Source organism: Cricetulus griseus, chromosome 2, assembly GCF_003668045.3.
Source record: "Cricetulus griseus strain 17A/GY chromosome 2, alternate assembly CriGri-PICRH-1.0, whole genome shotgun sequence".
Lineage (NCBI taxonomy): Eukaryota > Metazoa > Chordata > Mammalia > Rodentia > Cricetidae > Cricetulus > Cricetulus griseus.
This window is the reverse complement of record NC_048595.1, coordinates 77825638-77846703: the sequence shown is the minus strand read 5'-3', so window position 1 is coordinate 77846703 and position 21066 is coordinate 77825638. Positions and strand designations below refer to the sequence as shown.

At 36.7% G+C, this 21066-nt stretch overlaps 1 pseudogene; it reads left to right on the top strand.

Annotated features, from left to right (window-relative positions):
• The first annotated feature begins 8617 nt into the window (after nt 1-8617).
• On the top strand, nt 8618-8706 carry LOC113833860 (annotated as a pseudogene).
• Nucleotides 8707-21066: the final 12360 nt, after the last annotated feature.

Here is a 21066-nt window from a genome sequence, read left to right as displayed (position 1 = left end):
AATCACTGATACATTTACAATGACAGAAAGACATGGCATATTCCATGTCTATGAAACCAAACAGCTTAACTCTGCTAGAAATTCTCGTACAGTGCAATGTAGTCTACAGATTCACCATATACTGATTAAAATTCCAGTGATATTTCATATGAATAGAAAAACAAACTTAAAATTCCATGAAACCACAGACTGCAAATTTGGAAAAATATCCTCTGAACCACAACATTACAGATATCCTTTTTACGTGATATGAAATTACATTATTAAGTTATCATAATGAAAGAAATATGGTAGTGTCTTATAAACAAACACATAGACCAAAACAGCAGGATAACCTGATGAAAATTAATGCACATATGTAAAGTCAACTAAACTTGATATAGGTGCCAAAAATGGGAAAATGTAGTCTTTTATATTAAAGCATTTGAATAAATATCAATGCACAAAAGAATATAATCAGATAGTCTGCCTCTACAAATACAATATTACAGAATAAGATGCAAGATCTGAATCTAAAGATATGTAGAAGAAAGCCTATATTAAAAGATTTGAGGGAACTGAAATCTTCACCACTTCCTTTATTCTGCCAAATCTAATCAGCCAGTTTTATCACCAGCCTGACTGCAGACTAGCTCTGGGACACCTTTCACTCCTCCTCTCATCTACAGCGAATCACACAGATATTCCCCTCCAACCTTGCCAGACACATCACTCAACACTTTATTTCAGTCGCCAACTGTAGCACACTTTACCTGAGATTGCACAGGTTGCTCAGGCCACAGATGCTGCTACTCCAAATGTGGCTGGTCATCTCCCCTGCAAATCCAACTCCCCAGTCTCACTGCCATCTTTGTGGTATAACACATGTTGAGACTTTACCCTCCTCTCTGCAATCATATCTCCAATAGATTATGTAGATATCATCCACCAACCATCATTCCCCTTTTCCTGTCATCCCAGCTCCCAACTCCAAAAGGTTTTCTCTAGGAACCTGTGCTGTTACATACTTGATGATTTATTAAAGTCAAGTTGACGATCAGTGAAGCAAAGCAGCCAAGCCAGTACATCTTAACATCTACCCAGATGAAATGGCAACCCTGTCTCTACGAATCCACAGAGACAAAAGCTTTCTGTTCCTGTCTCCTCCTGCCTTTTACTCCTTTGTCTTCCCAGCCATATCACTCCTGTCTCCACCTTCCAAGTCCTGGGATCAAAGGCATAAACTCTACTACTCTTTTAGACTGATTCAGTCTGATATAGCGCTGGGTGTCCATGAATTCAAAGAGATCCATCTGCCTTTGTCTCTTGAGCCCTGGGATTAAAGGTATGTGCCAACACTCTCTGGCTTGTATGGCTAACTAATATAGCTACTTTACTATTTTGAACCCTACTGACTTTAATAAATCATAAATAATATAACACCACAGTAATCTATGAGCCCACAAGTCAGAGAAGCAAATGGACCAACAACGCAGGTAACTGAGCTTCAGCTCTTCACTCCCAATCCTTTCTTCGATATCCAATCCTCCAGTCTCATCCCAAGCTCTGCAGTGAACTAATTCTTGTAGCATCTTCTCATTCTCAGCCCCATTCCCATGGACTAACCAGCCCCTTGTGGAACACCCTGCTTTCCTCCCACCAGTGAGGATAAATAAATCTAATTGTTTGCATTATAAAATGGCATTCAAGCCCTGAGGAAGGCAGGCTGCTTTATCAAAAGTAGGAAATGCCTATCATGATATGGAAGTATACAGAATGTTAAATAGACTGGACAAGAAAAGACAATCCCCTCAGTTCATAATAATCAAAGCACAAAACCTAGGGAACAACAACAACAAAAAAACAAAACAATATTAAAAACTGCAAGGGAAAAAACAAGTGACATTTAAAGGTAGACCTATTAGAATAATACAAGACTTCTCAATAGAGACCTTTAAAGCCAGATGTCATAGAAAGATGTTTTCCAGGCTCTAAGAGACCACAGATTCCAAGGCTAAATACTTTACTCAGTAAAACATTCAACAAACAATATAAAGAAAATAAGACATTCCATGACAACACCAAATTTAAGCAATGTCTTTCTACAAACTCAGCACTACATATTGTGCTTGAAGGAAAATTCCAAGTGAAAATGGTTAACTACTGGCACAAAAACACAAGGAATAAATAATCTTAGACCAGAAAATCAAAAGGGGGGAAGCACACACATACCACCACCAACAACACCAACAAGCAATAAAAATCTACAAACACTGATCACTAATATCTCTGAATATCAATGGTCTCAATTTGCAAATAAAAAGACACAGACTCACAAAATGGATGTGAATAAATGATCCATTCTTATGCTGCATCCAACAATCACAGCATCATCACAAGGATAGATGTCATCTAAAGATAAAGGGATGGAAAAGATATTCCAAGTAAAAGGACATAGGGCAAGCTGGTGTAGTCATTTTAACATCTGACAAAATAAACTTCAAAGAAAAATTAATCAGAAAAGATAGGAAGGACACTATATAATCATCAAAGGAAAAATCCACTAAGAATATATTGCAATTCCTAACAACTATCTATCAAAAACAAGGACATCCACGTTCATAAAAGAAACTCTACAGCAGATTAAATAACACATTTACCCTCACACACTGCTAGTGGGAGACTACAGTAACTCACTATATCCTATGGAGAGGAAATCCAGATAAAAACTAAACAAAGAAAATGGAAGCTAACTGACATTACAAGCCAAAGAGAATTAATGAATATGTATACATTTCACTCAAACACAAAATACCTTATTCTCAGCACCACATGGAACTTTCTCCAAAATTAACCATATACTCAGACACAAAGCAAGTCTCAACAGGCACAAAAAATTGAAATAACACTATGCCTCCTATCTGACCATATTAAAACTGGATATCAACACCAACAGAAGCAATAAAGCTTATGAACCTATTGAGGCAGGATAACTCACTACTGAATGAAAAGTGGATCAATACAGAATTTTAGAAAGAAATTAAAGGCTTATTATAGAATTGAATGGAAATGAATACAAAAAATAGCAAAACTGATAGGGTCACAATGAAGGTGGATCTAAAAGGCAAGTTCATGTCACTGAGTGTTTACATTTAAAAACAGTAGATCTCATACCAATAACTTAACAGCACAACTTAAAGCCCTAGAACAAATGTAAGTAATAACAGGCAAAAGAAAGAAATGGGAAGGAATAATGAAATTCAGATCTTAAATCAATTAAAATATAAACAAACAAAAACAAATACAACGAAACAGTGAAACAAAGAGTTGGTTCTTTAAGAAATATCAGTAAGATTTCACAAATTTTATATTAATTAAGTAAAAGGCAGATAAAATAACCAGCTTAAGAAAATCAGAAATGAAAAGGAGAACATGACAACAGACACCAAGGAAAAGCCAGAGACTTTTATAGACATACTTTAGAAACCTGTATTGAGCCGGGGGTTGGTGTTGTTGTTGTACACTTTTCATCCCAGCACTCGGCAGGCAGAGGCAGGCGGATCTCTGTGAGTTTGACACCAGCCTGGTCCCCGATAGGATCCAAAGCTACACAGAGAAATCCTGTCTTGAAAAATAAAAAAAAAAAAAAACAGAAACAAAAAACCAAACAACAACAACAACAAAAAAAAACCTGTAATGAATCAAATTGGAAAAGCTAAAAGAAATCGGTAATTTTCTACAAAATTCATGCAGTCTACAAAAATAATTCAGATCAGATTATCAATTTAAACAAGTCCAAAAACCCCAGTGAAATAAAATCAATAATGATAATACCCCTAAGAAAAACAAACTTTAAAGAAGTTCAGGATCATTTTGTTGTAACAGAATTTCAACAGACATTCAAAAAACAGCGTTAATACCAATACTCCTTAAATTATTAGTTCACAAAACAGAAACACAAGGAGCATTATCTACATACTTTTTAAGGCCAGTTGAAGAGATCAATCCTCAGTCCATAAGGCTAAGGTTTCTTTATTCAGATAAACACCAGCCAAGCACAAGCCAAAGCGTGCCAGGTGCAGCAAGGCAGCCAGGCCAGAAAGAAGGGAGAAAGGGCTATCCAGGAGTTCATGGTCCCTTAAGAACCCTTCCTGAGTCACCTTTAGACCTCCCCTGAACACGCCCTCACAAGCATGTCCCGGCACACCTTTCCAGGCTACAGTGTCTCTCTACAGCCAGTTACCTTGATAGTCCATCCACATAGAGCACCAACAAAAAAACAAACACACAAACAGGCCAATTTCTCTTATGAACACAGATGTAACAATTGTCAATAATATTTGGCAACTATTTCTAAGAACAAATCAAAGTTTCATCCACCTTGATTAAAGATGCTTTATGGAATAGATTCAGGTATAATTTAACAAATATAAGTAAATAAATGACTCCACCATATAAACAAAATGGAACAGAAAAACGTGATTATCTCATTAAATGCAGAAAAGTCTTTGAAAAATCCAGCACACTTCAAGACAAAAGTACTGGAGGGATTAAGACTACAAGTTATATACCTAATCAAAATGAAGGCAGTTTACAAGGCCGTAGGCAGCATCAAATTAAATGAATAGAAAACTCAAAGAAATTCCACCAAAATAAGTAAGAAGACATATGAGGTTGTCCACTCTTTCCACATCTGTCCACTATATGTAATAATTGGAATCTAAACTCAAGAAATATGGCAACTGGAGGATATAAAGGGGAAGAAATCAGTCAAAGTATCTTTATCTATCTTCAAATAAGTCAAATAAGTACCTGCAAATAATTACCTGAAAAGAAATATTTATCTTTATCTACCTGAAAATTCCTAGAACTGATAACCAGTTTCAGCAAAGGAGCTGGATACAGAATTAACTCACAAAATCAGCCGAATTCTAATACACAAAGAACAACAGCTGAGTAATAAAAATTGAGGAAACATTATCTTCAACAATATCCTCCTCCAACATAAAATATTGTGGGATAAGTCTAACCAAGCAAATGAAAACTTTTATGATAAGAGATTTAAGTTACAGAAGAAAGAAATAGAAGGCTCACCTTCTTGACTCCAATTTTTCTCATACCCCCCATTCCTTCTATGTAGGGAGCCGTCCCTGCATTCTCCATTACAAGATGGCGCCTGCATCCGGCAGGCACCGAATGTAAACAAGATTATTGCGCAGGCGCTGGGTAATTTTCCATTCCTTGATCTCTGCCTATTCCGTGGCGTCATATGGCCTGATGAGCTGCAGCCAATCATAGGGTGACACGTCCCAGGCGGCGGCTGCCAGCCTTTATTAGGGGACGGGATTCTTGGCTCAGGGTCTCCGCTCTGGGAAGCTTATGCTCTCCACTCTCAAGATGCATTAAAGCTTGTCTGCAGAAGGATCCGAGTGTCCCGTGTATGATTTCTTGCTGGCGAGAAATACAGAGCGCGCGGGACACTTCTAAAATCCATGGCATATTGTTCTGGTTGTGTTGATGTTGGTGTTGTTGTTTTTGGTGGTGGTGAGGGTACTCGTGGGCGTGGGCGTGTGCGTGTGCGTGTGCGTGTGTGTGTGTGTGTGTGTGTGTGTGTGTGTGTGTGTGTGTGTGTGTGAGAGAGAGAGAGAGAGAGAGAGAGAGAGAGAGAGAGAGAGAGAGAGAGAGAATGAGAATCAATTCATGAGTAGCTCAAAGATGGGCATTAGTTTCCCTGGAACTGGAGATACAGCGATTTGTGAGCCAACATGTAGTTATGTATAATTATATATCTAGGTTTTCTGTATGAGTAACAATTGCTTTTAACTGCTCAACAATCTCCCCAGAAATATTTCTGAAAATAGACATAAAATGATCAGTAGCACTATGCAAATGTTCAATACCACTACACTCAAGAAAGGTACCTCAAAACTAGAACAGGTGTTAGAAATACTATGAAAATTGATAGATTTAGAATATACTAAGAGAATTCTATAACTGCCTATCTTTATCCAGGGAAGATTTTCTGTTACTTGGCATGTGATTTGTCTGAAATTTATATAAGTCCTCCATTTTTCACTCATTATAGTGCTTTTTCTCTTCTCTCTCAGCCTTAACATGGTTCTTGTGCTCATAATATATTTTTATAATTAATATATAATTTCATCTTTTCCCCTATCAACTCTGATAAGACTCTTAATTGATATAATTGAAATATTCTTATGAAAGATAAATTTTTATGCACTTGTATTGATTTATGAAACATAGGTAGTAATTTTTACATATTGCTTGCTCTGTATCTCCATTTTGTTTGTTGCTGTTGTTTGTTTTTTTCCGTTGTAAATTTTATACATAGATTTAGTTTTTCTATATGGAGACTTGGAAGTTCAAATGCAATGTGCTGAGTTGTGATGTTTGTTTATAAACCCAGTCTCTGCTTTTAATATGGTAACTGGACTGTATTGTCTCCTGAAAGGGAATACTGTTCCCAACACAGCAGATAGAAAGAACTTAGTTTCACAGACACCTTTCACAATGGTATTTTTGTTTACATAGAGCAAACCTGGAGATCCATTGCCACTGCAAAAGCCAATCTTCTCAATAGTGTTACCTGTGAATTTTAAGGGCCACATTCATACCATAACAAGTTCATTCTCCTATAACATGTTTCAATTTTCTACTAGACTTCTCAAAGTGATAATTATTTCAAGTTCTCCCTTCTGGTCATTGCCAAAATGATGCCATGTTTGAATTTTCTTCTACTATTTGCTTTGTCTCTTTATATGTATTTTATTGGTTTTGAAAGTCAGGCATAATAAGTTAAGTAATAGAGCCTGAAATAATAGAGGTTTAATGCTAATCTGATTGAGTTGGAGTCAGTTTTATGCTTATCTTCTGAGATAGACATTTGGTCTTCCATTACTGTGCTTTCGTTTTATGATCTCCTATGAAATCTGGGATTCTCCCACTTCCCTAATTTAGAAATAATCTGGGTCTTGTTGTTAATTCAAAGTATTGCTACATGGAAATCTGTTGACATGGTGAGAAACATTTATGTTAAGATGAAATCTACTTTAGTAATCTTTATTTCTAGACCAGGGCTTTCAAGTAGTTTTTAACTAACTCCCACCCTTTTCTATGCGTTTGAGAGACTTTACTGATGTGGAAATAGATAAATATTTCTCTCTTTGTTGGACAAGGGTCTGAGAATGATTCTACCTTGGGAGAGTGAATATGCATATAAAGAATGATTTCACTGTTAATTCTCTTCCACTATTGCTCTTGCCTCTTGTCTTTTGCTTGCCTCTTTATGAAAGACTAATAGGTTACATGAATGGGATAAGAACAAAAAATAAAACTGTCATCCAATGTGTCAATACAGTACTAATCCTTTTTGAGCCTCTAAAATTTAATGAAATTTAATTAGCTATTCCCATGAGTTTATAATTCATCTAGCTTTTACTCCAGTGTAAAACACATTTTGTATTTGACTGTGTTTCCAAATTAAGAGAATTGTTTAGATTGAAGGGATACCTGCATGGATTAAGTGTTATGCAATTGCAAAGACTAGGATCCTGAAATGTATGTTCTAAGATATTATCTGTAATCCCATCATGCTTAACACAATAGGAAGGGGAGACAAGGTAATCTCAGGAAAATTGTGGGCCAGTTATCTTGCTGTACACAGTGACAGATGAAAAGAAACCCTGTCTCTAAGAGGTTGGATGGTGAGGACCAATCCTGAAGGTTATCTTTGGATGTCTATACCTGAATAGTGCTCAGTGACATACATATATCTTGCACCCACCCAAATGAATATATACATACACATATATCATGTACATATAAAAACACATACATAAAATTTTAGATGACACCAGCTAACAATCTAAGCAAGAGAGGAGAGGCTATCTTAAATGCTCTCCCCTGATAATGAGATTGATATCTGACTTATATTCCATCCTGTAGCCTTCATCTATCAGCTGATGGAATTAGAAGCAGACACCCACAGCTAATCACTGAACTGAATTGGAATCCAGTTGCAGAGAAGGATGAGTGATAAGCAAAGGGGTCTAGACCAGGCTGGTGAAACACACAGAAACAGCTGACCTGAACAACAGGGAGCTCTTGGTACCCAGACTGATAGCTAGAATACCAGCATGGGACTGATCCAGACCCCAGAAATGTGGTTTCAGTGAGGAGACCTCAGAAATCTTAGGACTTCCTGTAGTAGTTCAGTACTTATCCCTAGCATAAGTGTGGACTTTGGGAGCCCATTCCACATAAAGGGATACTCCCTGAGCCAAGACACACAGGTGTGGGCCTAGGCCATATTTCGAAGGATGTGATAGACTCTGATGAATACCTATGGAAGGCTTCACCATGCCTCCCCCCCCATACCAGAAAGGATATGTGATAGGTAGGGTTTTAGATGGGGGGGAGTGGTAGGGGAGGAGGGGTGGGAGAGGGAACTGGGACTGACATGTAAAACAATCTTGCTTATAATTCAAATAATAAATACTAAAATATTAATTTAAGAAATAGTCAAACTTTCCAGTAACCTCAGTTCTCTAATGAGAAAACTATCTATTTTGAATTGCTTGCCCTCATTGAGTTTTAAGGTTAGGTAACTTAATATCATGGTACTTGACAAGTGCAAAAATAAATCCTCTTTTGCAAACCAGAAGTCATTGTCAAGTATGAGTTTTGATACCTATAAGAAGCAATAGAAGACAGCATAAAGAAATTACGGTATGGATGAGCTTTGTTCTATGCTATAATTTGAAGGCATAGGTAATAAAAAACTAACAAGTATTTCTTTTAAAAACAAAAGATCATGGTACTTTTATGTCAGAGGTAAAGTATGTAACTTCACATTTACCATCTGTAAACTTTGTAACAATCACAATGTATGGAAACCATGAGTACAGTGTAATATAGTACATGGTTATTAGAGGAAGGAGAATGCAACTAAGGAGAAAAAAACCACTTTTTGTGTAATGACAAAAGTTGATCTGGCCTGATGACTACAGCATGCTATGAGCGATAAATTCAATAGTTGCACCTAATTATTCCCATATTGCATGCATAGGACTTGTCTCTAGGAACACAATACACAAAACTATTTTTTTTAAAGAAGTATTATTCACAATGTTTTGAAGTTGACATACTGGTCTCTGGTAGACTACTCTTATATTTGAACTCAGTGTGTGTGTGTGTGTGTGTGTGTGTGTGTGTGTGTGTGTGTGCTTCCATTTTGTGTCTCAGCATTCTCCCATCCCCTTCTAAAGTCCAAAAGTCTGACTCTGTGTACTGATCACAGAATTTTCTATACCCCTTTATCTTTTTTTGTCACCACACCCAGCAACTTTCCATGTTTTATTTCCTTTGGGAATTATACCACTTGGGTACTTAACAGGAGGAGCTAGAAGACATCTGGAGAGGAAGTTGAGGATGCTTTGCCTAGAGAAGGGTCGATAATAGTGGAAAAGGGAAGAAGTGTAGGAATCAAAGCCTTAAATGATGATCATGAAGAGAAATAAAAGTAGGAAGGAAACATGCACAGAGATTTCACTGTCTGTTTGTTCCTATTGACAAGGTGAGTGAGAAGGCAGCAGACATGTCAGGGCATCAGTTTTCCTATGACAAATACCCAGTCTGAGTAAGAGACCATCTAACACATAATGTCCTGGGCAACAATCATGGTTCTTAAATTCACAAGTCTTCTCACATTGAGAATGGCCGTGAATCCCAGCGGTGAGCTGAAAGCAGACAAACTTAGGAACTGTTAAAGCTGCCACTGAAAAATAATAGTGTGAGAATTAAGATTCTGGGCAAAAGCAGCATTAGTCTGTGAGTAGGCAGACTTGCATTTGAGTTCCCAAACCTCAGCCAACCTTGGAATAACCTTGGAAGAGTAGTGAAATAATCTCTTAGCCTTTGTTTTTTTATGTTGGATCTGAAAAGATTTGCTTTAGCCACATAGGTTGAATAAAAGAGAAAAGAAGATGGCTATGCAATTATTATTTTACTGATAACTCAGTATTGATCTGTGACATGATGTAACTCTCATGAAAATAAGGTGATGTTAGACTGCCTAAGGAGGGATATGTCTGTTCTCTTTTGTTCTGAAGTGGTTAGGTTTTCTGAGATACAAAAGCTGATTCTGAATCATTCTTTTGGAGGGCATATTCAGGGCAGAGTAATTGGCAAGTAAAGAGAAGACTCAGAATTAAGGACATATGCAATCAGGAATAAAGGAAATATTAATTATTTTTTGCCACAATGGTGAATGTTGTCAGCTGAATAAACTTACCTTCTAGAGTAATAAGCTTACAGTATCTATGGCTACTTTCACAAAAACTGCACACCATCAGGCTAGGCAAAATCTTGTATGATAGGACAAGGAACATATTATGGCTCCTCTCTAAAAGAGAAGTCACAGACCATACATTTGAAACCTGCTAGATGTGGGAGAATCACTCTTGTGTGTGTGGGGGGGAGGGGATTGGACACTTGCACTTTGTCCATGTTGCAGTATATGAGTGCATACCTATGAATGAATAGTTAGCACTGCTTGCTTTTATGATTTTTTTCTTTTTCTTTTGTAAGACCATTTAACTGCAATATTTCTGACATTCTGGCTCTTCCAATCTTTCTGCCCACTCTTCTGAGATGTTCCCTGAGCCATAGATGCTAGCTATGGTGTAAATGTTCTTGGCTCCCCACAATTTGATCATATTGTCAATATGTGCAGTTATGGCTTTCTATGATGGTCTACTTTTGCTGCAAAAGTGGCTTCTTTGATAAGGAGGAGTGGTTTATACTTATCTGTGAGTACAAAGGTAGGATTTACAACTATGATGATCAAGCAAATTGGTAGTAGATCATTTTCTAAGGACCATGACCTTATTGACCCAGAAAATGAGGCTCAGTTTCCAGTAATAAGTATGCTTTTCCTCCAACTGAGATGGATTTTAGTCTCATCTCTGGTTTGTCTATATTGGCACATTGCATGTGGTTGCTACAGACTAGCAGTGATACTAATAATAACAAAAAGGAAATCATGGTCAAGTGGAGGTTGAATACACAATCTGGTAACTTTATTTACAGAAAACATATGCTGATCAAGCAAATTGGTAGTAGATCATTTTCTAAGGACCATGACCTCATTGACCCAGAAAATGTGACTCAGTTTCCAGTAATAAGTATGCTTTCCTCCAACTGAGATGGATTTTAGTTCAGTTAAATTGCTAATGGTTCCCATCATCATGCAAGTATCATTTATTTGTGCTTTTATGAATAATTTGGCATAATTGTCTTTGTTGTAGTTCATGTGAGTTGCACCTGGGAAATATTAAGAATTGCTTCACTCTCTTGGCAGATTAAATATTAGTGTCAGATATTATAGAGGCTAGATCATAGAAAAGAGGTTGTCAGGTCAGATCCAGCTTGAATAAGGATCCACCCTCAATAACTAAGAAGAAACAAAGGGCTCTATCAAGAGTTCATTATGTTATATGAAGAGTCACTAAGACTAATTATCCTAACCAGCTACTCAAAGAAAATTTATTGTGTCTGGTCCTGGGTTATTAGTACTTTATGGTTCATGTGGAAGATACAATCAGGCCAAATGCCCTACCTTCCTTTAATATTGAAATAGTGTATGAAGGAATTGTATGCAACTTAAGCTAAATATAATATGATTCATTGAAGCTTTATCAAAACCTTGTTGTAGTCTGTTACCACTCCTTTTCTATCTGAACTAACCTCGCTCTCTTCTGTTTAGTTGGAACTTTCACGGGATAATTCTCTTTACTACTTCATTTTACATACATCCTTCCTCTTTCCTCTCAAAGCAATCCCTACCTTCCATATATAGTTCCTTCATGAATTCTTTTTTTCTCCAGGCAGGACTACAAGGAGTATTGTGAAATGTCAAAGTGATATTACTTTATTAAAATAAAAATACATTTTAAAATATTTCACATAACTTCGTTTAAGAGAAGCAATGACTATGTTTGGGAATGCAGATGTATGTATCCTAGAATACATCTAATTGAACATATTTAATGAAATTCATCACCATTTAACAGCAGTGTCCCTTTATCCATAACTTGTAGAAATACAACAATATTCAAGATTTTATAGTCTTCTTAGTAGTATGTATGTTGCCATGTATCTGGCAACTCATTCTGTACAAAATTTATAAAGAGGCAGAACTCATCTAGCATGGCTAAGAGGTACCAGGGATAGCACTCTGAAATTTATGTGTGCAAGGTTATCAACCTACCACTAAACTGTATACCAAGTACTGTTAAGAGCTTTGTGACAAAGGTACATATTAATTGGATAGGCTGCCTCCCTATAGCCTGCATTTTTCATCATGTACACTGGATGCATTTGAACAAGAAGAAGGCATGCATTTACATGGGAAGTCACTATGTACAATCATGAACAATACATGATGGTCCAGATGTTCAGTATAATTTCCATCACTAAACATTTAATGTTCTTTGATTATACATTTCACAGGTAAATCTCCATATGTAAAGATGAGCACTATGAAGTTGGCTTGAACAGTTGTACTCCTAAAACCCCTCTAACACACATAAAAGCTTTGGTCATGGTTAAGTGAGATTGTTCTCCATATTGCTCCCTCCCTGAACACTTTATATATTTTACCCATCATAAAAAAGTCCTAGGAACCATTTTTAAAATTATTAGACATCAGGGTCTGGGACAGTTGTAGATTAAATTCTTGAAGTTCAGGAAAGCAGTGTAAGATGATCCAGAATTCAGGATTACCTAATTATGAATTATTCCTAGCTTTCTATGGTTCAATTATCCTTTTTTGATAAGATATGTTTGTTTTTTTTAGTTTTTTTGTTATTTTATTAGTTCAAATTAGGAACAAGCTTGCTTCACATGTCAATTCCTTCTCCCTCTCCCTCCCCCCAACATCCCACCTGCCTCTAGCCATCACCCCTCCACTCTCAATTATCTTTTTATTACCAAAATTTCCCAATTTCATGAGAAATTTTAGCCTTATATTGAAATAATTCTCATGGAATAGAAATTGTATAGGCAACTTGACTTTCATCCCCACCAACACACACACACACACACACACACACACACACACACACACACACACTGGAACCCCATGTACTAATCACCATAACAGCCTCTTATATAATTATATTAACTCCTATTTTATAAAATCAATCTGAGACATTATTTGAATCATTAGACTTCAGTTGGTTATTTATATAGTATCTGGTATAACCAAAAATGTTTAGAAATCATAGATATTGGTAACTTCAAAAATTTGAACTCAAATATAATTTTTAATCCTGAATCAGGTTTCTTCTTATTTTTCACACTCACATGATGGTTGATTATTGAATGTCAATTAGTGAAAGTAAGCCCATGGCTCTGTTTCCTGATGCATATGCAATGTGACCATTTGTTTCCTTTTCCTGCCACCATTACTTCCTCTGTATAAATAAATCAATTCTTAAGTTGCTTTTGTTGGGTATTTTGTTAGAGAAATAAGAAAAAATCTGATTCATATCTCTAGTTGTCCAAATTTAAATTTTCCATCCATTAAAAATCTTTGGACAAATGTGATGAATATTGGGTATATGCATTGTAAGTATTGTGAATTATGAAGGAGTATTGGAGTAATGCATTTAAGAGATGTTGTATTTTAATAGATAATATGAAGATCTAAAGAAAATATAACTGAACTTCTGAGATCTTTTCTTTTTATTCTTTTTCATTGAAAACAGTTTCTTCTCTCTTACATCCTAACCACTATTTCTTATCCCTTCACTCCTCCCAGATCCCCTCCAGCACTTCCCATCTCCTGTATGTGTACTCCCTATCTATCTCCTTCAGGACTTCAAGGGACAAAAACAAAGCAACTCAAAACAAATTACAAGATCAGGCATACATGCTCACTCCAAGACTGGACAAGGCAAACCAGTAGAAAGAAATAAGTCCCAAGAGCAGACAAAAGAGTCAAACAAAGATGTTCTTCCCAGTTAGGCATCTCACAAAAACACCAAGATAATAGTCATACCATATGGGTAAAAAACCCAATACAGACTCCTGTAGGCCCTGTGACTGCCTCTTCAGGATTTGCAAACCCATATGTGCCATCCTTAATTGATACAGTGGGTCATAATCTTTGTCTCCATTTGATGGCTGCAGTCTTCCTACCCCATCTTCTTCAGGATTCCCTAAACTTTGAGGGGAGTGACTGTAGGGAGATCTCTAGTTTCAACTCTCTCTGCCTTAATGTCTTATTGTGGGTCTCTGCATCAATACCCATTTGCTTCCAGAGAAAGGCTCTCTGATGATAACTGGACAAGGCACTGATCTATAAGTATAGCAGAATATCGTTAGGAATCACTTCATAGAATTTTTAGACCAATTGTATTTTACCCTAGGTCTCTGGGTTATCCAGTCTTTGGTCCTTGGCCACCTAAGCAAATTCTGGCATGTGCTCCCTCTCCTCGAATAGGCATAAAATTAAATCAGACAGTAAAACACTACTCCCTAAAGTTCTGTGTCACAATTGCCCCAGCACATCTTGTAGGCAGGACAGATTATAGGTCAAAGCCATGTGGCTAGGATGGTATCCATGTTTTGCTTTCAGTAGCTTGCAGAATAGTTTTCTATACTCAAGAGGCTTATTGAAGAAATAAATATTGCATTTGGGCACCAGCTTGATCCTTCAATGTTCAATAAGCTGTGTGGTATTATACTTGGCACAGGGGCCCCACTGTCAGTTTTTGAATAGTAATCCTCTGTCCTAGCGTTAACCAGAATTGTTTGTGGATATCTAAGGGACTCCCTTAGCTAACAACTCAACCTAATGTAACCCAGTCCTGCCACTGGGAGCCCTGTCTGATTACAAGAGATGGTCAGTTTAGATCCTGTGTTCGCCATTACTAGGTGTCTTCACTAGGGTGACCCTCATAGATTCCATAAAGTTTTTACAGACATATTTTCTTAGCAACAGGGAATTAAATTGGTTTTCAAGGATGACATTTTTCTGTGAGTTCAGATTCAGCTCTTGAACTCAGGAAAAGAAATGAAGAATTGAATTGAATTCCAAAGCACAGCTTGAAAGAGGAGCAATCTTTTTCTTTGGATTTTAGAAATAGCAGTGAATAATTCTTAGACATATCAGGAATACAGGATCAACCATTCAAACTCCTATGATCTACTGCATTCGTTTGCCTATGAGTGAGGAGTTTCTCAGAAAACAGAGAAGACTGAAAGCAAAGTACATTATTCTAGAGAGATGGGTTCACATTATGGTTAGCTGGAGACACTGCTTTCCAAATAAGAATGTCTCAGGAAAACTAAGGGCCCCAGAACCCAAGTCATTTTTATATTTCTACTTGAATGTTTCAGTGAAGATGAAGTTGCTCCTTTTTGCATTCTTCAAATACTTATAGTACAGTATGTACTTAAGATAATTTGACTAATAGAATTCTAAAAAACTGGATCTCAAAGAACCCATGTTCTTTTTTCAGATATCATATTATAAAACTGTATTCTTACTCTAGGTTATTCTGGGACACACTTTTTCAAGGTTTGTGTTTTGTGTTACTGTTTGTGTTGACTGAAATGATTTCCCATTAGAGTACTCCAGTATTTTCACAAGCTTGAATGGGATGCTGTACCTAATATAGAAGAATAATTTGTTACATAGCTCTATTTAAGCAGGAAAGATGATGTTGTTGGTATGAGTTCTATGTTCAAGATTTCAAAGTATATATTAAATGAACTGTTTTCTGCACAATCATCCCTGCAACATGGTTACATATTGATTAGTTCAGGATTGTGCCTAGCTAGGGAGATGCAGGAATCAAAATTAATTATGCATTTTGTGATGGTGTAATATGTTGAGATTCCCTAGATTAACTTTGAGAAATCTTCATGAGACAACTCCCACAAGTGGAGAACAACCACAATTCTACTTTAAGGAAGTGATTTGAATCTAAGTTAATTTAGATTAATTGAAATTAGAAGACCTACCCTAGCGATGAATGGGCTGGAGTCATCGAGTGGGTAAAAATTGGGAAAGAACTGAGCATCAGTCTCTCTCTCTCTCTCTCTCTCTCTCTCTCTCTCTCTCTCTCTCTCTCTCTCTCTCCTCTGCTTTCTGATGCAAAACACATTGTGAGCCACTGATCTGTGTCTCTTTACTGATGATTTTCCCACCATAGTGGTCTGTACCCTTGGCCCATGAGCTGAAATAAGCACTTCATTCTTAAATTCCTTTTGTTGGGTATTTTATCACTGCACAAAGAAAGCCACAACAAACTTTTCAAAACTTTCAAATCAGTTATTGAGGCTTATTGCATTATCTCTCAAAAAAAAAACTGTACCTTCTCTGTACAGAGATGCTTTGGAAGCAGCTAGTGTAAGAACTCCTTAACTATCATTACATTATGAAAAAGGAATTGCTGAATCATTGCTATTGCTCCTGCTGGACAAATAGGATAACAATTTATATTCATTTCTGCTCCTGCAGTTCCATCAGTCAGTATGAAAAAAATGCATTTAATATGCACCTGTACACCCATTATCTAATAATAATGAAAAAAATAATGACCTTTCTTCCCATGTTGGTGAATATTTTCCCTGTCAACTCTGATATTCTCATAATATGTACCGACAGATTATTTATGACTAGGGAAATTAAATATTATTTCATTTCTCCTAATACAATTGGTAGTGTCTCCAAATTTCAAATTCCTTCCCATTAAGGTTATTGTCTTTTCTGCTCCAATTGGCTGTGTGCTGTTGGGTTGTAACAGCACTGGCAGAATGCTCGCTTGGAGGGTAATGGAGATGGGAGAAATGGTGTCATTTGCAATGCTGCCTTCCTGTCTGATCTAAATGAAGACATTTTGTCCCTGAGAGTCAAAACACATTTTGATGAGTCTAGATACATTTTGGAGTAATGGAAAAGGACAGCTCATAATAATGGGCTTCCCAGACTGGACTTTCTCCTTACTTTCTCCAAGTCACAGGATCTCAGTATTGGAAAGGAGTTCAAAGTTATGTGTTTTAAGCCCTTCATTGTGCTTAGGAGGAAAATGATGATAAAACAGACAGGATTTTCAAGATCTCTAATAAAAGAGTGTGAGTTTTTCCAATCAGTCTCTGTTCCTTTTCTTCATATTTTCTTAATTATTCTGGCTTTACTTAGACAGAGATGAAGAAACATTTTTTAATTTGGGATAAATATAGAACCTTTACACATCAAGAGGAATGCATATAAGTTCTGATCTAAACAATGGGACAGAAAGCACTTATCTGAAATGACAATCCTCATATACCCAAGGATGTATCAAGACTCAAGAACATTCCTGTTGCTAAAAATATCATTTTCTTGTTTTTCTTATGCTCAGCAGAAACAACATCTTCTCACATTGTTTAGAAAATATACTACGTTAAGAAGTTTTCAGAAGAAGGTTTTCTTCTGGACTCCATGATTCCTCCAGCCATGATTACTTGGATAGGGTTACTGTGCAAGTATTGGATTTCCTCCAGTTTGGTGTGCCCCAATTTTGCTTGAAAACTTGATGTTTAACCTCAAGATAAAATTAACACTATTATACCATTTTAAACATCTTGCTTACCCAGTCATTGCGGCTGTTTATAGGCTTCATCTGGTCAATTGTTGCTAGGAGAGAGAGGGAGAATCAGAATCCTCCAGGAATGAGCTCTAGCATAGGTTTTCCAGTCTCAAATTGTCATCCCTGGACATATACAGAGAGAAACAAAGCTGAGCAGACTCAGTCAGTCACATTATATCTATATGCATGTATGTAGATAATATGTGCATATATTAACACCCATATGAATGCATGTAGGCATAATAATTTAAAATAATAACGAATTTAAGCAGAAGCCCTAGGATATAGGAAAAACTGGAAGTGGAGAGGGAGAAGTGTAGTAATGTAGCTACAAGGCTTTTATATGAACTTGATAAAAATAGAAAAATAATGAATCAGAAAGTACAGTACTATAAAAAGTTTAAAAATAATCAATGTATGAAATTATCTTGAAAGTCTGGGGAACTACAAGAAGTGATTTGTAATTTCTATCTTTGAACGTTCCTTCCAACTTTATAATTTACTTCCATATAGTAAGAAACATAAGAACAAAAACACAAGCAATAACAAAAATTTAAATAACAAAAAATCTACCCATGTCACAGGCCAGCAGGATAGTGTACAAAATGATCAAATTATAGTATATACATGCATAAAAATCTCACAATGAATTCCATTATGACATTTAACTAATATATCTTAAGAAAAAATTTCAAAATTTTAATTACTTCTTTTTTCCTGATAGCCAAACACAGTCCTTCTAATCACTTATTCTTGCTGTTGTTTTGAGACAAGGGTTTGTCATGTATCTTAGACTACACTAGAACACACATCAATCCTAGCCTCTTACTCCTGAGACCAGTATAGACTTGTGTTACGATATTCATATTTATTTCTTCAAATTTTATTTTCATTTTTTAAGTCAGAAGACACATTTTTGTTGATTTTCTTAAGAAATGTATTCTGTTAAATTACCTTACATTCATAAAAATTTAAAATATTATTTTTACAAATATTGAATGCAACTGGCAGAGCTTTGGATTGTTGGATCACTTAGAGATTAGAGAAAATGTTGATTTCCCTAAAAACATAAAATAAATGCTACAAAATCTGATTCTCTTTTTCATTAGATTTCTTTAACTATTTTTATGAGATTGTCTTATTTTAAATGATTAAAACAAGAAATTTTCCTGCATACTAAGGCAAAACTCTGCAGCATCTTTAAGTACTAATCTTTGTCTACAGTAGACTTCCATCCTTAAATAAGTATGACAACTATTTGGTACCTTAACAAGAAATTATTCTGTCTGGATGGATGTGACAACCTTATGTGACAATAGTCTTTGAACTCATGAGTGTACATCATAATGGTATTCTACTTGTAGTCCAAATTTATCTTCCTCCTCTTCCATAGACCACACAATATAAACTTAATTTATATGAGCCAGATAAAGTTTTCTTTTATCATTTAAAATTCTTTATTCATTTTACATACAAAGCACAATTTCACCTTCCTCTCTGAATCCTGAACCCCTTCCCTTGTCCCCCATCCTGCATCTACTATCCTGAAAGGTTAAGTCATCCCATGGAGAGTTAACAAAGCCTGGAACATCAAGTTGAGGCAGTTCAAAGCCCCTTGCCAACACATCAAAGCTGAGCAAGGCATCCTACAATAGGTAACGATCTCCAAAAAGTCAGGTCTGACACAAGGGGTGGATACTGTTGCCACTGCCTGGGGGTCCACAGACAGACCAAGGTACCAACTGCCACCCACATGCAGAGAGTGTAGGTTTGTCATATATAGGTTGCCCTTCTGTTGGTCCAGAGTCCATAACCTCCCACAAAATCAGCTCAGGTGTCTCTGTGGGTTTACCCATCATGATCTTGACACCCACTTACCCATGTAATTGCTGGTCCACATCCCTCCCCAAAATTTCCCATTCTGTTGCCTCATGTTCTCATCCTCAATCCCCTCCTCTCCACCCTCCCCCATGCTCAGTTTAACCAGGAAGAGAAAAAAAAAAACACTGATAAAGAGTTATGTTGGATAGAATGTATAGTAAGAGGAGCACTCCTCCACTGCTGGTAGGAGTGCAAACATGTGCATTCACTTTGGAAATCAGTATGGTCGTTGCTCAGAAAATTGGGAATCAACCTAACTCAAGACCCAGCAGCACCACTCTTGAGCATATACCCAACGAATGCTGCATCATACTAGGACACTTGTTCAACTATGTTCACAGCTTCATTATTGGTAATAGCCAGAACCAGAAAAGTCCTAGATATCTCTCTACTGAAGAATGGATAAATAAAATGTGGTACATTTACACAATGGAATATTACTCAGCTGTGGGAAAAAAAGGACATCATGAAATTAGCAAGTAGATGAATGGAACCTGAAAAAAATCATCCTGAGAGAGGTAACCAAACCCAGAAAAACAATTACGATATGTAGTCACTCATAAGTGGTTATTAGATGTATAGCAAAGGATAACCCCAGAGAACATAGTTAACAAGGAGACCCTAAGAAAGTCAGATATTGTGTCTACTCTGCGTCTGATTTGAAAACCTGAGACATTTATAAAGCTTCATGCTTCTTTGTCTTTTTTCTCCATTTTTAAAATTTAAATTAGAATGAAGATTGTTTTACATGCCAGTCACTGCTCCCTCTCCCTCCCACCCACCACCAACATCCTATTTATCCCATACCATTTGTGCTCCCCAGGGAAGGTGAGGCCTTCCATAGGGTTTTTCAGAGTCTGTCAAATACTTTGAGATAGGGCTTAAGTCCTCCCCCATATGTCTAGACTCAGAGAGTAGCCTTCTAGGTGGAATGGGCTCCAAAAGTTGATTCCTATGCTAGGTATAAGTACAGGAGGCCCAATAAATTTCTGAGGCCTCCTCACTGACACCCATGTTCATGGGTTCTGGATCAGTCCCATGCTGGTTTCCCCAGCTATCAGTCTAGGGACAAAGAGCTCCCCTTGTTCAGTTCAGCTGTTTCTGTGGGTTTCACCAAGCTAGTATGGACCCCTTTGCTCATCAGACCTCCTCTCTGCATCTGGATTTCAGTTTAGTTCAGGTTTAACTGTGGGTGTCTGCTTCTACTTCTGCCAGCTGCTATACTCTGGCATAAACATGTAAAAATGAACAATCTTACCCACACATGTTTTTATTTCAGATATTATCCAACTACTACTTCAGAGGAAGTATACAGAGGGCAAAATAATGTATATATAACTTCCATAAGCATGTACATTTTTATACATGGCAAGATAGAATAAGCTACATTATACTCTAAGATTGTATGAATTTTGACTTTAAGAGTGTCAAATACTCCATTGTATAAATATGCAACATTTTCTCTATTCATTCTTCAGTTGAGGAGCTTCTAGGTTGCTTCCAGGTTCTGGCTATTACAAACAATGCTGCTATGAACATGGTT